The 19,113-nt window shown below is 40.9% G+C and overlaps 1 long non-coding RNA gene across 1 annotated transcript in view; it reads right to left on the minus strand.

Annotated features, from left to right (window-relative positions):
• Positions 1–19,113, minus strand: part of LOC140691832 (uncharacterized) — a 419,111-nt gene that overhangs the window by 303,517 nt on the left and 96,481 nt on the right. The gene's annotated exons all lie outside the window — the stretch shown is intronic.

A 19,113-nucleotide genomic window follows, 5' to 3' on the forward strand; every position in this document is an offset into this window, starting at 1 on the left:
ACATGCAACTACATGGTTAAGTCCCAAAAACTTGATGCTAGGTGAAAGAAGTCTTACACAGAGGCATGCACACCATGTGAAGCCAGGGTAGTAGCCTCTGTGGGAGTGCGTGTCTGGGATCGCTGGCAAGACACATGAGGAAATTTTCTGGGGTGACGGTATTGTTCCGTATCTTAGTAAGAGTTTGGGTTACACAAGCATATACATTTGAGGAAACCCAGTGAATAGGCACGTAAGATTTGTACATTTTATTATGTGTAAGCTTTAGCTCAAAATTTTAAAAATACTATAAACAAGTACTAAACTCTAGTGCCTGCTAAACTACCCAGGTGGAAGTGTACTAATGTCTCCATATTGAAACATACCAAAAGAACTAAGATGGATCAGTGTAGGACAGATATGTGTCAAAGCAAGGTTAGTAAAGGTTAATAGTAGAATCTATGTGGTTGGCAAATGTGTATTCACTGAAAAGTTCTTTCAACATTTCCATATGCCTGAAATTTGTTTAAATAAAATGTTGGAAACAAGTCTGAAGAAACTAATGTAGTAATGAAGATTAGCCCTATACCATGCTAAAACTTACTTATGTTAGATATTAGATTCAACATAAAGAGAAAAAAAGTCAATGGAATAGAGTAGAAAATTCAGAAACAGAACCTCCAAAATATGGAAACTGAGTGCTGTCAATGAGTATAAAATTTCAGTCATATAAGTTCTAGAGCTCTGTTGTACAACATGGTGTCCAAAGCTAACAACACTGTACTGCGCACTTAAAAATTCGAGGCCAGGTCTCACGTTAACCGTTCCTACCGCAATAAAATACTACAGAAATAGATTATATGTTATAGATGGCAACAACAACGAGAAGGGAAAAGATAGATTATTTAATAGTGTTGAGACAAATGGGCTGCCTTCTGGAGTCAGATACTTGGATCTATGTCTCACAGCTTATGCTGGGATAACTCCCAAACAGATCAAAAATTTAAATAAATATAAAGTGTAGAAGGTACTAATAAACTGAAGAAACCATAGGATAATTCTTCTTTAAGCACTAGAGGGGAAAAGTCCTATCCAACTATGACCAAATGCCAGAAGTAATAAAAATACTGATGAAATCACAAAAAAGTCAGAACTCTTGAGGGCAAAACTACAATAAGCAAACTCAAAAGACAGATGACAAACTGCAGGAGTGGAGGGGACTGTAATATATCACCAATTTAATTTCTCTAATAAATAAGTAACTCACAGATACAATGTCAGCAACTCAATAGAAAAAAAAACAAGAATTTTATGAACAGAGAATTTACAGAAAAAGACAAATGGTTTTTAGTCCCATGAAAATATCCTCAATCTCAAACATATCATTAAAAAAATGTATCTCTGTATGGTTTTAATTTGCATTTCTAGTGAAAAAAAGAAAACTGCAGAGTCAATAATTCACCTTAAATAGGAGAGAAAGAAAACACACACACATACAGCACACATAAAAAATGTGTTTGTACCTATTTTTGAAAACTCTAGAAAGCAACCCAAGAAATAATAACATGGCTTGTTCTGAGTGACAGGTAGCTTTCTTTCACAGTCTATCCTTTTATATTTTTGAATTTTTAATCCTGTAAATGTACTACCTAGTAAAAAAAAATTAGATTTTATAAAGTAAAAAGAATTCTGCTGCCAACAGTGGCTGCAGAGACTGAGAGGCAGCCCTAGTCCTAGCCCAGCTCTGCTACTAATTAACTACGTGAACTTGGGCCAGTCTTAGGATCACTAACTATTCTGGCTGCAAAGAATCTAATATTCTCATCCCTTACGCCTGCTCTATAGACTAGGACACAAAACACAGACTAAATTCAGCGCCTTAGCCAAAGTCACAGGCAGATAGTTTACGGCAGAGCCAACAAAAGCTGTCAATGTGCTCGTTTCTTCTTATTTAAGATGGCAGCACTGTCATTACAAGATGAAAAGACAAGCCATGGAGACTGGGAGGAAATATTTGTAAACCACAGAAATGACAGAGAACTTGGATCCAGAATGTATAAAGAATTCTCAAAACTCAACAATAAGAAAGAAAACAAATTAGCACCTGAAAAGATGTTCAACATCATTAGCCATCAGGGAAATGCAGATTAAAACCACAGTGAGATACCACTGTACATCTATTAGAATGGTTAAAACTTTTTTAAATTACACTACTAAATGGTGGAAGGACTACGCAGCAGTTAGAATTCTCATACATCACTTGTATTACATAAAATGTAGAGGGGTACAAAAACACTTTAGAAAATAGTTTGGTGGTTTCTTACAAAATTAAACTTATACTTACTATGTAAGTCCAAAACCTGCACACAAATGTTCAGAGTAGTTTTACTCATAATCACCAAAAAGCTACAGAAACAAATGAAATGTCCTTCAGCTCCTGTATGTCCATACAATGGAATACTACACAGCAATAAAAAGGAACAAACTATGGATACACGCAACAACCTGGCTAGAACACAAAGGCATAATGTTGAGTGAAATCAGCCAATCCCAAAAGGCTACCTACTGCATGATCCAGTTTATATGACATTCTGGAAAAGGCAAAAATTGAAGAACAGACAACAGATCAGTAGTTGCCAAGAGTTCAGGTAGCAGGAGAGGTTGACTAAAAGGGGAAGCATAGGGAAATCTGGGTGGCATTGGGACTGCTCTGTCTCATGATTGTGGTGCTAGCACACAATTCTGTGCATTTGTCAAAACTCATAGAATTGGGTACTACAGAGAGTAGATTTTACTGTGTGTGAATTGAAAAATAATTTTTAAATGGAGTTTTTTTTAATTGCACTACAGTCGATTTATAATGTGTCAATTTCTGGTGTACAGCATAGTGATTCATATATATATGTGTGTATATATATCTTTTCATATTCTTTTTCATTATAGACCATTACAAAGTACTTAATATAGTTCCCTGTGCTATACAGGACCTTGTTGTTTATCTATCTTATACATAGTTGTTAGTATCTACAAATCCTGAACTACCATTTATCCCTCCCCATGCCCTCTCCCCTCTGTAACAATAAGTTTGTTTTCTGTCTGTGAGTCTGTCTCTGTTTAAATGGAATCTTAAATCAAAGGATGTCTAAGGACCTTTTCATCTCTAGAAATATGAAGATTCTTTTACTTCTTAAAAGGATAACAAATCACTGTCAAGGACTAGCAGGGATTTGTATTATACCTAGGAAATTTTTTTCTTATTTTTCTTTTGGAAAAGAAAAACAGAAAACGTGAATAACTATGAAATTCACAATGAAATGACAATATGGAGAAACAGGAAGCCCTAAAAAAAGTGTGAAATAATGGCTCAGAATTTCATCTCATTTGGAAGTGCTAAACACATTTTTCTTAATGGAGCCAGTCCCAAATTTTACTGTTTCAAGTTTGCTATCATATTTCAAAATTCCTTTTTTATTTAAAGGTGGGATCACTGGTTGGGCAGAGTCTGGATCTCCCCCCCTACACATTCTTTCCTTTCCCTCAGAGCATATTTGTGTGTCATCTGGACTCTAGAGAGCCACCATCTTTCAAATCACTTGTTTAGCTTTGGTCTCTTTTGTTCCATAAAGTTAATGTGAAGTACCTCTTAACATAGTTTCTTACCTTTTTATGGTTATGTATCCCTTTGAGAACCTGATGTAAGCTAAGACCCTATCTGCAAGGATTAAAAAAATCAAGTCCATGACTACCCCTACATGCACAATTCTGGTTACGGTGACAGAGGCCCAAAGACATCCTCAGTCCAGTCGATTCTAAGATTCCAGGATTCCAGGTGTGCAGAGGAGAGGCTCCTGAGAGGAACCCTAGATTCAAATCCTGGCCCTGCCACTGAACAGATGTGTGAGCCTGGGCAAGTATCTACCCTCTCTCTGCCTCAGTGTGCTCATCTGTAAAGAGCAAGTAAACAGTGCTGCCAGGATTCCACCTCACCTTGCCCCTGGAAGGCCTCTACAAACATGTGCTAAGAGGAGGAGGAGGAAGAGTTGAGGGTGCTGCAACCACTGATGCCAAGGAAGCTCCTCCTGGTGGGAGGTGCAGAAATGCCATGTCATGAAAGCCAATGATGTGTAACCTCACAGTCCGTCATTTTCCCATGTGAGACTAAGGGCTACAACTAGTAACTGATCACGTGAATTATTAAGAGTTACCACACTAAAAGTTTCCCCAAGACTCTAACTCAGGTTTCTACTCAGACATCTGCTACCAAACAACCGTCAGCAACACTGCGGTTTCTACTGGACTCTCACACCGGCTTCCCCGGACCAGAGGAAGGATGCTTCCTGTGGTTGCTGCTCCCTCAGCATCACTGTGGCTTGGGGACAGTTTGAATGGTTGTCATTCTTGATCTGGATAATTTACATATTGCAAATATACACGTAATGGCTTCATCATTGTCAATTTTGTTTACTGAAGTTCATCTGATGGAATCAAGAGCAACAATGCAATCAACCTATAGTTTGCCTACGTTTTTCCAATAATTGGGTTTTAAGACACGTATATACTGTGACTCAAGTGGGAATCCTCTATACTCTGATGGCTGTAGTGGACATACACGTAACACCCAAAGGTATGCCTAGCGGGGGACAGTTCACTATTAACACCCAGTATTTGTTTTTTTTGTGGGTGGGATAGACTTTTTGTTTAGTCTGTTGACCACTGGAAAGTAGGAGTTAGTAGTACAGACGGGGGAATGAATACAGTCTTTTTCTCTGCCTAAGTGGGCCACAGGAAATTACACACACACAAACACACACAAACCCAAGAACCACTAGACGGCCATATCTGAATTCAGGCATCATCGCTTTTCAGTTGTAAGAACCTGAACAAGTGAACAAAGTTCTCTGAACTTCTTCCCTATCTATAAAATCCAAACATTTACTTGGCTTCCCATAGACCGAGGCCATCAAACTTTTTTGTAAAGAGTCACACGGTAAACATTTGTGGTTTTGGGGTGGCCACAGGGTATCTGTTGCCACTGCTCAGCTCTGCTGCGGTAGCGTGAAAGGAGCCATAGACCACACGTAAGCAGGTGGGCATGGCTGCGTCCCAGTGAAATTTTATTTACAGAAGCAGGTGAGGGCTTGGCCAGCTGCAGTTTGCTGACCCTTGCCACATATTGCTGTGAGAGTCACATGGCAAAACACAGTGGTGAGAATACCATTATTGCTACCATCATCATCGTCATTGGCACCATTTACTTTATTTTTAAAATAATTTTATTTACTTACTTATTATATATTATTTACTTTATTTTGACAGTGGGGGAGGTAATCAGGTTTGTTTATTTTCAGAGGAGGTACTGGGGATTGAACCCAGGACCTAGTGCATGCTACGCATATGCTCTACTACTCAAGCTATACCCTCCCCCCGCCATTTACTTTGAAAAGCACTCTCATCCACAAGGTCCTGATGAGCCTCTTGGCAAACAGGAGGCAGAGCAAATACTACACAGCTCACTGTGTAACTGAGGAAGGCAAGTTCCCAATAGGCTAACAGGTTGTGTGGCTGTGAGGCGGAGGTGCAGCAAGTAGCCTTCAGCTCCCCTGACTGTTAGTCTTTCTTCTCCATCACTCAGAGAGCTCTGGAAACCTCAGCCCACTGAACAAACGCAAGGGATCATTTTCATGTCATTACACTATGTCCCCAGCGACAAGCCAAACCTTTTTATTGCTGAGATATAAAAAGAAAAAATGCTTGGGGAAAAAATAGAATGGCATTTATTTCTATTACTGTAAGCTTTTAAAAATGATTTCCCCTGAATAGGCTATTTTCCTCTTTTCTGTCCAGCTATTATCATTTTTATCTCCTGGTTGTAAAATACATATTTGCCATTTGTCTGAAGAACAGGGCAGCCCTCTCCAATCCATCACACAGCCCTGCTCTTACCAGCACTCACAACTCATCAGGAAAACGACTGCCTGATTAGACAGGCACGCTCAGGCACAGCCTGCTCGGCATGTGTGGGGAGCCCTCCGCCCCCAGTGTGTCTCCCTCCAACAGCGCCCAGCATCGCCGGGTGCACAGTGCAGAGGGAGATGAAAGGTGAGTGTGCAAAGGAGGAGAATCACCTGGTTCATAACCAGCAGCCTTTGTTAAAGCTATTTTCCAACCAATTTAGTCAACTAACTTCTGGATGGTGATTTGATTCTTTCAGCCTGATGAGTTAGTGAAATGAAAACCTTGAGAGAGAGAGAGAGAGAGAATCTACAGGGATTCTTTCTCCTGATTACAATTCGGCCTACGTCATCTCTCAGGATTCCAGGGAAGGGGCTATTGTGTGTAAAGGTCATACTTGAAAACATTCACAGTCAGATGAGCAAAACTGCAGTCCACAGCTCCTGCAAGTCCTGTGACTCAGGGCTTCAGCACTGAAAACTGAGGCTGAGTTGAATCCTGCCTCTGCGAGAGAGGTAACATCCACAGCCTACGCCCTGTGACTTGAGGTGCTAGTCACTAATCTCAGACTCAGCTTCCTCATCTCAAAAATGGGAACAATAGAGACACTGCCTTACACGGCACACACATACACAGTTACATACTTACCTATGTGCATGAACACACATATGTATGTAAACTTTAAAAAAAGCCTTTTTCTTAGTCATACCACGACTGCTTGGGCTTGACCTAACCGCTGTTCCCGCTGGCAGTGCTTATGGGATTTTAGGAGTTATACGGGGCAGCTTTGAGGAGCCTCAGAACTGCCAACACCCGCTGCAGGTATTCTGCCTTGATTACGCCCACCTCCCACTCCGCTAAGCTAGGTCTAGCAGCTCCCGGTGCACAGCTGGGTCTCCACCCCACCGGGGCTCAGAAGTCTGGTAACTGGCCCAAGGTCTGTCAGCTCCGGAGTTGCTGAGGGGGATTCAGACTGGAAGCAGAGCCCACATTCCTTCTACCTGCTCCACTTCCCCACTGTGGTGAACACCAAACAGGAAACTCCCCCAGATTCATCCAAGGGAAGGTTTAAACCGCCCAGAGCCCTAAGACAGGCAGCTGTTCCAATTATGTTGCCTGACCGGGCCCGGGAAAGAGCTAACTTACCAGCATGCGGGCCCGGCACACCAGCCAAGCAGAGTGGGCACACTCTGAAGGACCACCCGAGACTGCACACACACTTGAAAAAGCCCACACTCTGGAATGAACCTCACAAAGCCTGCCCAGTGAGCTCAGCCAGGTGACAGACTTCCCTCCACCACAAACAGCCAGAACACAGGGTCGGGGGCGTTAAGCATTAGTGCCAGAGCCAAAATTCCACGCTGCCAATCCTCCCAATGGTCCATCCACTTCCTCCTAGAACCCCTCCAATCTTATGTCACCAAATCCACTTCCAAGGAACCATCTCAACACTCATTTTGTTCAGTGGCAGTCACACTTTTTGTCAATAACTGGTTTTTCTCTCTCTTGTCTCAGCTTTTGTTACCCTGTTAACGTGTCTGTCTGGCTTTCTCTTTCTGCCTCTCGAAACTCTAGGACAATGGTGTCTAAAAATAGTTCATAGTTACCTCGTTGGAGGAATTGTCCTGCCTCAGGACCACTCAACTCTTCCATGGGCTCCCAAGTTTCTGCCTCAACTTGTTCATTATCTCTAGAGCATTACATCCACGTATCTCAACTATCTCATCACCTCACACTCAGCGTTTCAAGGCCAAACTTTCCACAGGCCTCCAAAAGAGTTTCCCTTCACAATTCCCCACTTGTTAATAGAGAAGTTCTCTCAGTCTCAGAATTTTTGAATTATCATCTTCTTTGCCCCGCATATTCAATCAGCTATGTGTTTCATCAATTCCTTTTTTGACATGTTTTTCCCTTGTTCTCTCTATTCTCTTTCTGGAACTCTAAATAAATTTATGATATAACCGTCTTAATTTACCTTCCTTGTCTTTTAACATCACATCCATATTTTCCATTTATTTAATTCTCCAAGCTGCCACCTCAGTGATTTCTTAAAGTCCTGCCTTTCAGCTCATTCATTCTCCCTTCAGCTGTGTCTAATCTTCTATTTACTCTACATTTGATGTTTTCATTTTAAGTTGTTTTCTTTCATATCTCAAATATATATTTGGTTATTTTTCATATCTGCCTCTCCTTCTTTATCGATTCCTTTTTATATTTATTCAATTAACCTCTTCTTCCTTATTGATTCTTTTTTATGTTTATTCAGTTCACTAAACTTACAGTCTGATTATTCCCATACCTGAAAACTTCACATGTCTGACTTTGCTGTTTCTGACTTTGGCCAGCTCTCACTCACGGCAGTTTATTACTGGTGTTTTGTGGGTTTTCTCTGTGAATTCATCTTCCTTGGAACTTCACAGGCAGCCTTTGAAGTTGGGTCTAAAGTGCATACCTCTAAAGGTGATTTGCATTTGGCTTCTGCCAGGTGCCTAGAGGTGCTAATGATTCAGGCTGATTTTGAACTAAACTCTTGGCTTTAGTTTTCTTCGGACCACAAAACAAAGTTGCAAATTCTGGCCCCCCATTGAGGGCTGCCTTCTTATTACAGTTTCTGGGAAGATTGCTTTCCCTCCACTAAGAAGGAAGGCTAGTTCTTAAAGTGTCCCTTTGTGGGATGAGGGTTTTGGTTGGTTGGTTGGCTTTAGCTCATCCTTCCACTGAGGGTCTCTATTTTCAGGGGTCCTGGCTTTATGCTGTGGTCTCCAGTCCACCTCTGACCTTGATGACGCTAGGTTTTGCTGCATGGCCCCAAGCAGCTCATTGAACCAAAGATCCTGACTACCAATTATCAGCAGGTGCTTACAGGGCAGCTGTCCTCTTCAGCACCTCCCCTGTCTCTTTGCATTTTAGCTGTTTCATTTGTTTTGAACCCTAAGCATTTCTTGTCAGCTAAGCCCTGCTTTTAGAAAGATATTTGTTATGTATTTGTCCACCCTATTCAGGTGGGTTTTTAAAATAAGACATTTTTGCATATCTAGTCAATAATATTGCCAAAACTAAAGTCAAAATTACCTTGAAAAACAAACGTAAATGTCTCTCCTATTGGCGCATCTCCTTTCCAATATTACTCTCCTCCACTTTCCCCACATCCTTCCTGATAACCAGGAAGCCTCCCCACTGGCCCTCCAGGATCACTTTTATTCCCAATTTCACATTTTTTCTCCTACCTAGAACCTCTACTTTCTTTCCTTCCACCAAACCTAGGGTTCCTCACCCTCAGCAATGTTGACATTTCGGCAGGATAATTCTTTGTGGAGGGGAAAGAGGCTGTCCTGTGTATCCCAGGATGTTTAGCAGCACCCCTAGCCTCTACCCACCAGATGCCAGTAGCACCCCTCCCAGTTGTGACAACCAAAGCTGTCTCCAGGCATTGTTGAATAGCCACCGGATGGTAAAATGGCCCTTAGTTGAAAACTACTGTGTTAGACAAATGTATACACTCGTTGAAAATCCCTGGAAATGCCTCTACTGCATCAAATCCTCCCTGATAACACTGACTCATACTTATTTCTCCATCCCTACGTAACTAAACTGCAACATCATATTCTAATCTGAGAGGTCAAGTTGCACAATTGAGCACTTCTGCACAGTGCATATTATCATCCTATCATTCCATATTTTTTAAAAAATCCACTTCAGAATCATTTTTTTCCTCATCTCACCTCATTTAGCACTAGGCACAGGCAAGAGCTCAAAAATATTTACCTGATGTGACCAAAGGGAAAATTTCAATTCACTGCTGATAAGATTTTTGGTCAAAATGATTCATCTGTTTCCATTGGCTGAGACAACTCAGCAAGTAGGAGTAGGAGGACGACAGACATCAAATTAGTTGTTTTTATTGATTAAAATGAAATCTAATAGTGTAGTAGAATTGACTACCGTGTATTTTAAGATGAAAGTCAAGATTTTGCAAACAAAAAGTTAAAGAGAATCTATATAAAACAGGCAAAGGATTAACTGATATAATCTTTTGGGAAAATGCCAGTTATTTTCAGTAATAATTTGTTATTGTTTGTAATAAAAGTGCATCTATGAATAAAAAATTAAATCTTAAGTGTCCATATTGTATAGTCAAACTTTAAATTCCCAATTTTTAATAATTTAATTGATAATTCTAAAAATGCAAATTAATAATACTATTTGAACCACTTGAGAAACTCCATGTATTACTTGGCTGGCTTTTAGACTTGAATCAAATTTTAAGTAGCCTTCCAAAGTGTTATGAATATTTTTCTCTTTTTCTGTAAAGAAGATAAAATGGCTGATGAAAATCAGTGACTTTGGGTCACTTGGCAGCAATTAATCAAGACATGTTTGAGTAGAAGTCATTAAATGGCCTATCACACAAGACATGATTAAGACATAATGATTATCAGTAAGCATAAATGTGAATAAATGGCCTAAAAAATGTCAATGACATTCCATTAAATTCTAGGAATGGCCCTTAGAAACATTTCCCATCTTGATCTACATTTATATCGACAATATAAATTTGACTTTAGAAAATCCCTGAACTATGTTGGTATTTAAATAGAGAATTATGGTGATTTGTCTTAATTTCACTTAAGTCAAACTTTTGAAGCATTATTGCTGAGTATGATTACACTTCTCTTTTCATTTGTTTTATAAAATACATAAAATTATTCCTGAACACTAGACTTGAAGTCTTTGGGTTAGTTACAAACGTCCCCAATAGTTCTCATCTTTTCAGAAAGTTATCTCCTTCACTATGCAGTTTTCAAACGAAAGCAAGTGTTTGAGGCATTTGAGTTGCAGGAGCTCACATTTTCGTATAAATCCATCACGGCTAAATTCCTCATACACAGAATCCCAAAGAAAAGTGAAAACGTTAATTACTCTATCAGTTGCACATATCCTGCAGGTTTGGTGCCACAGACAAAAGAGGACTGCCTGTCTGTTTTTGTCTCTCTGTAACCTGATGCTCCATGTAACATTCATACAGCAAAGGAAAAGGATGGTGTTGTGGGAGAGGAGTGAAACACCAGGCTAGTCTCACTTGCTGTGACATGATGTGATTATATTAGCATCAAAAGAAAGGAGACATCCAAAATTACACACAATTCTATCACCAACTAAAGAATTTAAGAATTTCCCCTCCCTCCTGCCCACTGTGGCTCAGACAGCCTCCATCACAGTTTAAGGACCAAATCACACCTTTGCCCAAAGCATCCACACTTGTCCATCACTCTAAAGCTGTTACAGACGAGCTTCTGTGTGATCTGGCGGTGCAGAAGACTTCCTAGCCAACTTCAACCCTTCCACCCACATCTGTCTCTGCAGTCACCACTGGCTGGCTCTTCCCGAAAGCCATTTCCTCTTCTTTCTGGGGACACCAGCCTCTTGTATGTGGCTATGTCAAAAGAGCAACAAGGGCTCAAGAGAAGGGTGAGCATGGAAGAGCAGAAAGTGGTGGCTGGTTAGATGATTTGCAGCAACTCACACAGTTGCTATTCACTCTACTGAACAGTCATTCACTCCAGTGTAACTTTGCAGCCCACTCTCACACTCATGCACCTCTTCCAAAGTGCATCCACGGACACTGCCTCCCCATCATGCTCCAGCCAGTAGTTCTGCAAGGGAAGAAACAGAAGAGGCTGGTACCCCACTTAGAGATGGGAAGTGGAGGCAGTAAAGGCACCAACTTAGCCAGAACTATACAATTTTGGAGGCAGAGCTGCAGGCAGATCTCAGCACTCCTGACTACTGATGTTTTTCTTACTCTTGCTCACTAGGTCACATTTAGTTTCCAGTAAAAAGTGGCCATAATTGTTGCTTTATTAAATTAGTTCTTAGGTCTTAATAATTAAGAAACTGTGTTTTGTCTTATTCTAACTGCAATTACATAAAACGATACAAATTAAAAAAAGGCTTAAACTCCCCAAAAAGATGTCCAAAAAGCTTCTGAAGGAACATAATTCTAATCATCTTAGGCTGAGCTTACATTTATACAGAATACAAAAGAGCTCGAGATGACGAGAGGTCAGGGTTCACCTTAAACATATGTGTAACCCAGGTCCCAATGCAAAGTGTTATTGTGTATACAAAAGTGACTCATTTCTTTACTGAGGAACATAAACATTTGATTGCATTTCCCCCTCTGGCTCAGTCATCTCACACATATTCTGAAACCAAAGGGCACCTCACCACCAGCAAAGATGCAGAGAAATTGTTGCTTTCTATATTGCTATTGGCAGGAAAGTAAAACAGTGTAGCTACTTGGAAGAGAGTCTTGAAGTTCCTCAAGAACTTAAACGCGGTGTTTATATATGACCCAACAATTCCACTTCTGAGCACATGCCCAAGAGAAATGAAAACATATGTCCACACAAAAGCTTGTACACAAATGATCAAAGGTGCATTATTCATAATAGCCAAAAAGTGGAAACAGCTTAAAAAACCATCAGCTGACGAATGGATAAACAAAGTGTGGTCTATCCACATAGTGAAATGTTATTTGCTAATAAAAAAAAAAGAATAGATTACTAATACATGCTACAACATGGATGAACCTTGAAAAGATTATGCTAAGTGAAAGATGCCAGACACAAAAGACCATATATTGTATGGTTCCTTTTATGTGAATGTGCAGAACAGGAAAATCCAGAGAGACATAAAATAGTTTAGGAATTGCCAGGGGCCTAGAGAAATGGGGAAATGAGAGGTGATTGCTAATGGGTACAAGGATTCTTCTGGGGGTTATAAAACTGTTGTAAAATTAGATTAGGGTGATGGTTGTACAACTCTGTAAAAAATGAATGTCAAATGCTTAGAAGAGTACCTGGCATGTGATTGGCATAATAAGGGTTATTACAGTAATAACATTACTGTAACAGTAAGATAATCGTATTGTGATTTCAATAGTTATTATCCTTACAATTATTATTATTAAAATTATTATTATTATCATTATAGTCACTACTCTGAACAAAAATCCCATGGCCTCCAAGCATGGTTGCCTTCAGTGTGGGTCGACAAACTAGGACCCTCAGGCCACATGTGACCTGTTTTTGTAAAGGAAGTTTTATGGGCACCAGCCACACCCATGTGCCATGTACCCTCTGTGGATTGGATACCTAGAGCTGCCATGGTTGAGACTACATCCATGTACCATGGAGCTTCTATGGATGCTTAGTGCTGCTATAGTTGAGGTTATATCCATGTGCCATGGACCCTCTATGGGTGCCTAGTGCTGCCATGGTTGAGGTCACATCCATGTACCACGGACCCTTTATGGATACCTAGTGCTGCCATGGTTGAGGTCACTTCCATGTGCCATGGACCCTCTATGGGTGCCTAGTGCTGCCATGGTTGAGGTCACATCCATGTACCATGGACCCTCTATGGATGCCTAGTGCTGCCATGGTTGAGGTCACATCCATGTGCCATGGATCCTCTGTGGATGCCCTGGCTGCCATGGCTGAGGGGTTGCCACAGAGATCTTACAGCCTGCAAAGCCTAAAATATCTCCTACCTGGACCTTTATAGAGACAATAAGTGGACCACTCTGTCCCATAATACACAGAATATTGTTACTTTAATCCTAAGAGAGAATAAATTACAATTCTTTCAGGGAAGCAAAGAAGCTGAGAGGGGAAATGGCTGACTACTTCCTAGGACTCACAGACCTGGCCTATCATGTCACTTCCCCTTCCTCACCCCTGCCCTTCTCCAAACACCAGTTTCAAATACGTGCCCTCTAGGGCTAAAAGGTATCACAATCAGCCTACTTTTTCTAAGGTCCCCACTCTCTAGATCCCCGCCATCTCTCTACGAAGTCCCAGCTCCTGGCCATCCTGTCACTCACATCCACACACTGGGAAAGGACAGGGTACCACTCTAGACTTGACCTCAGCTCCTTCTCTACTTCCAAGAAGAACACCTTCTCCCCCAGATGTTTACCACTGAGAAAGGCCTTATTCATGGAAATATGACTTCTGAAAGTTCTATTCAAGGGGGAGAGGAAAGTGGTGGTTTTAACCAGAAGAATCTAAACAGCCTCCATGGACACACTCCTGAGCGTCAACCAGAGGTCCCACCATCATAGTGTCACTCAGAAGTGCACACACATTGAGGACAGGGCCAGCTGGTCCCTACTCACGCATAACCCACCCTTCAGGATGCTCGATCAATCAACCAATCAGTGTCCTGAGGAACAGGTGCTGGACACATGGGCTACTCCTCGTAGGCCAGCAATGTTACCACGGTTTATCCTCCTAACTCACATGGACTGTCAGATTTTTTTTTAAATTATGTTTGAGGGAATATGATTTGCCCCAGAACACTGTTCTGAAGAAATGTTATACCTTCCGCTGCTCCAAAAATGAAATCAGTGTTCCATGGAGCTGCCCATGCCCCAAGTGCGAACTTACCTGATTTTGTCAGAAGCTCTTTCCAAAACAGGTTTTAATCTCTCACATAGGTCTTCTACCCAAGGATAACATGTATACGCTTACTAAGATACCATGGTCATTGATGCCTGCATTTTTTAAAGTTGATTGGGATTTTTTAATGGTAAAAAAATTTTAAGAATTGAGGAAGAGAGGGATGAAAGGAAGGAAGAAGGGAGGGAGGGAGAGGGAGATAGAAAGAAACAGAGACAGAGAAAGACAGCAAGACAAGCAGAGACAGATCACAACTGTGGAGAAAGAATCATATGGGCCCAATTTCTCCCACCCATCTGTTAATCCCCCCACACATGGGGCACCCAGTACCTTCAAAGTGAGCTTTGCCCACGCTGTGCAGAAGGGATCAGCATTAAGACAACTGCATGTAAACTTTCCAAAAGAAAAGAAAACAGGCACGGAAGAACATAAGCCTTTTTGCCTCTTCCAAGGAATCAAACAATGACTCAGGAACAGCACATCAAAATCAAAGATGATGGCAGCTTCAAAGCTCCCCAAAAAGATCAAAGGCAGAGTGAAGGCAAAGAAGACGGAATCTGAGACAGCGGGGAAAGGGTCCTCGCAGCCACCACCAAGCCATAATAACCACTATCTCCAATAAGTTACCTTCCACTCTTAAAATCAGCTCTAGGCTTCTCACAGGGAGCTTTATTGAAAGCTCTTTAACAGAAACAAAATATGAGGCATTTTAGCAAAAATACTGAAATCAAACTCTAGTGGGAGAGAGTCCAGGACATCACCTTGCCCTGCCTCCCTAAAAAGACGGTCTTGCTGGACTTCACATATTTTAAACTGAATTTAGCAGACTTCCCCAGAGTCTGGTAACATTTTCAGTTAGATCACAACAGAATGGTTTTAAACTCAATGTATTTACCCTAGTAGCATTTTAAAGTGTGACTTTTCTACAACCTCCCCAAGTGCTAGAAAGAAGAATGAACATTAGCCAAACATTTCTTAATTCTTAGAATTTGATGCCTGACTTCTGTATAGCTGGTCAGAAAATGTCTCTCCCTCACTCTGCTGCCATTATAAAACATTTCTCCCTTTAACTCATGTTTTCCAGAATATCGTGCTGTGTAATTACACCGAGGTAATTCTATAGTGTTTGAGTGTGGACTGGATTCCACATAATTAGTTGGACATAACTGAGCAGTAATGCCTAGTTATGGGTAAAAGTCACGGGGCCTCTCACAAAGGAAAATTTCCAGGACAGTGATGTGTTGTTCCCAACAAGTGCACAAAATACTGCCTATGGTACAATCTTCTTTTTTTGCTCTGGAAACATCATTTCCAAATGAAGGCTGGAGCATCATTTGAGGGAATACGATTCTCTCTCACTATAAGGCAGCATCCTTCCCAGAATCCCTTCTTCAAAAATCCTCAGAGTGCTTGTGAGGGAACAGATCAAAGGAAGCCAAGAATACAGTACAGTCCCTGGCATAGAATAGGTGTCCGGAAAAACAGTTTGAAAATTATTTCTATGGAAAACTTACGGGTACTGTTCTTTCATACAGAAAACACAAGACATGTGTACTTTGAATATCACCACCTCTGCCTCTCTCTCTCTCTCGTGTGTACAGAACAGATGTTTCCTACTGCCTCAGGGACTACACAGCCACATGTTCCTGAAAACAGCTCCGGACACTAGAATGACAGTTTCCACCTACACAGAACACTTCATTATTAAAACCCTGCCCAAAGTATGACATCTATAATGATGAGTCTTCTCACGTATTTTTCCAGTTATTTCCTATGCCTTGATTCCCGCAGAATTTGCAAGCCTAGGGCAACACACACACACACACACACACACACACACGATGCAATAAATGTAAAAATCCAAAACAATCCTATAAAGTGTTTGCACTTGCTGTCAACGTATTGATCATATCAAATCTTCCACTTCAGCCACACCTAAATACCACCTACATTTATCTTTTGCCCTACTGGGAAAGACTGCAGGGACAATTTTCAAATCTGTAAAGAAGCAAATAAGGCTGTATCTATTTCAGGGAGTGTTTCTTACTTTATTTGTTTTGTACTGCTACATTCAGGCTGTTTCTCTAAAGTGCACCCCAGTTTCCCAAACCTAAAGCATTAACTTTTTGAAAAGCTATGTTCTTCCTAAATGTTCTACTCTGATGTTTGTTCCCCTGAAACAGGTTAAAGAGTTTAAAAAAAAAACTGGCTGGCAAACTGCTATATATAAAACAGATAAACAACAAAGTCCTAATGTATCGCAAAGGAAACTACATTCAAGGGCTTATAATAACCTATAATAAACAAGGATATGAAGAAGAATACATATGTGTGTAACTGAATCACTATGCTGTGCACCTGAAACTAACACAATATTGTAAATCAACTACACTTCAATTTTTTTAAAACTGGCTGATTTTTAATGCAACAAGCTTCACAAAAACAGATGGTGTATGACCTGGCTAATTAGGTAACAGAGAATCTCATTCCCAAAATAAAGCTGTGTTTTGGTTAATCCTTCTACGTCGCACTTAAACCAGCCATAGAAAGGAGTCTGCTGGGGTCTTTTCCCTTAGCATCATGCATCACGTCCCTTCTCTTCCTGTCCCTCACCCCCTTCCATCCTCATGCCACCTCTTCCTGAACGTTTCTACCTTGACAGCATGAGTAGAGTCCAAAGTATAACAGAAGTGAGGCAATAACTCTTCACTAAGAAGATCGGACCACTTGAAAACGTTTCCAAATGAACATTTTTCACTGCCAAGCAGGTCTGTGGGGATCTATTTGTTTTAAATGTTGTCGTCTTCCCTAGCTAAGGGGACAGACTCTAAATACCCACGTCACAAGACCAAGTGAGAGATTTTCTACGCTCTGATCCATGGTCCCTAATCTCAATTGTCCACAAGTCACACCCAAAGGATTGCCCACAGAGCTCTCACCAAGTCTGCTCTAAAATGACAGCAAGCAGATCCTCTAAACAAACTTTAGTTCATTCCATTTCCACATAAAAACACCCCAAAAGGGCACCTGCGATCCTCAATCTCCCCATCGATGTAGGGTATATCCAGGGCTCCTCATTTTCCCAGATTTTTCTGTGGATAATTATTAGGCTGTGGCACCAAATACCTCCCCACACAGACACACAAACACACCTCTTTGTACACATGCACACATGCGCACAAGCATATTTAGTCTTCTGAAACAATAGGGTCTACAGCAATGGTGAGAGGAACAATCATTCATCAGCACTTGTTTTACAAACCAGTGCTCAGTCCCTCCCCTTCACATCTCCTTCGGCTTGCTAGAAATTAAAAGGGGGTCAGTTTCTGGGCTATAAGTCCCTTAAATCCTGCACCTTTCATCACACAAAGAGAAACACTGTAAAACTCCGTTCCAGTAAGGATTTAATTAAATTGCTAGCAAAAGAACCTCGGTTGATGTTTTTCTCTCTTTCAATCTGGAGGAAAAGGAACAGTTTATTCCTCTCATGGCTTCATGTGCATGAAACCTCCTGGCTCCGAACGCTGTTCTTCCCTCAGACTGAGAGCACGTGGAAAGGCATGGACCGTGAGCTCTTCATCCGGCTTTCCCCAGCTCCTAGGACAATGCTGAGCGCAGATGGTGCCTAAGGATCGTTTCTTTCTTTAAGTGTGGTGTTTGTTGATGCCTTGAGTGCCCCTACACACATCACCTGTGCCCCCTCTTGCAAACTCATTTGCACAAACACTGAGCTCATGGCCTGTTCTGGCTAGTCCTACCTGGGCCACACAACTGTCTGTGTTCAGGGCTTAACTTTACTAGGTTATAACAATGCATTGCAATGCCTGTCTGATGAAGTCTGAACTTTTGTTAAGGCTTGTGACTTGCCATGTTCATGAAATTTATGGATGGTCACCGTTTAGTAATGTCCCAATCAGATTCGGGGAAGAAATAGCTATAGCAATGGCATAATTACTAACTGTCCCCAAATCACCACATAAAAAGGGGCAGACCAACCAGACAGCAAAACCAAGAGTGCATGCACCATACTGATAACGAACTCTGGTGACACCACATAGCCATGATTGCTAAACTACAAGGCTTAAGAATCAGCATCTGATTACTCAGCCAGGAAAAAGAATGAAATAATAGCATTTGCAGCAACATGGATGGACCTAGAGATTATCATATGAAGGAAAGTAAGTCAGACAGAGAGAGGACAAATATCATATGATATCACTTATACGAGAACTCTTTTTTTAAATGATACAAGTCTTATTTACAAACCGGAAATAGACCAAAGGACAATGTAAATATAGTACCACTATTTCTTTAAAATGAAGAAAGAATGAGCAGGTGCAAAAAAACTAGCTCTCTTAAGTGAACGTGGTGGTAGCAACAGTATTATCATTTGAGACCGCTGTGGTGTGATGTAAGATAAAGCAAATGGGTAATTGTATCTATTCTAATTCTATCCTTCCTGGGGTTCTTGAGAATGTGGATCATTGGGGTGAAAAAAGGAGGTAAAGTTTTCACATCGAAATGTTAAAGAATAACATAAACTAAAAACTCACAAGTAATTTACCTTTAAAAGTAAAAATTCCAGTTCTGTCCACTGTAACGTCTAGAAAAAGTGACTATCTAATAGCAATGAATCTTCCTAGCACCAAGATCATGTTCTTATAATATCATTTCCCTGTGAAAGACCCCAAGGAATTGTGGAGAAATGGCCAGTTCC

Source organism: Vicugna pacos, chromosome X, assembly GCF_048564905.1.
Source record: "Vicugna pacos chromosome X, VicPac4, whole genome shotgun sequence".
Lineage (NCBI taxonomy): Eukaryota > Metazoa > Chordata > Mammalia > Artiodactyla > Camelidae > Vicugna > Vicugna pacos.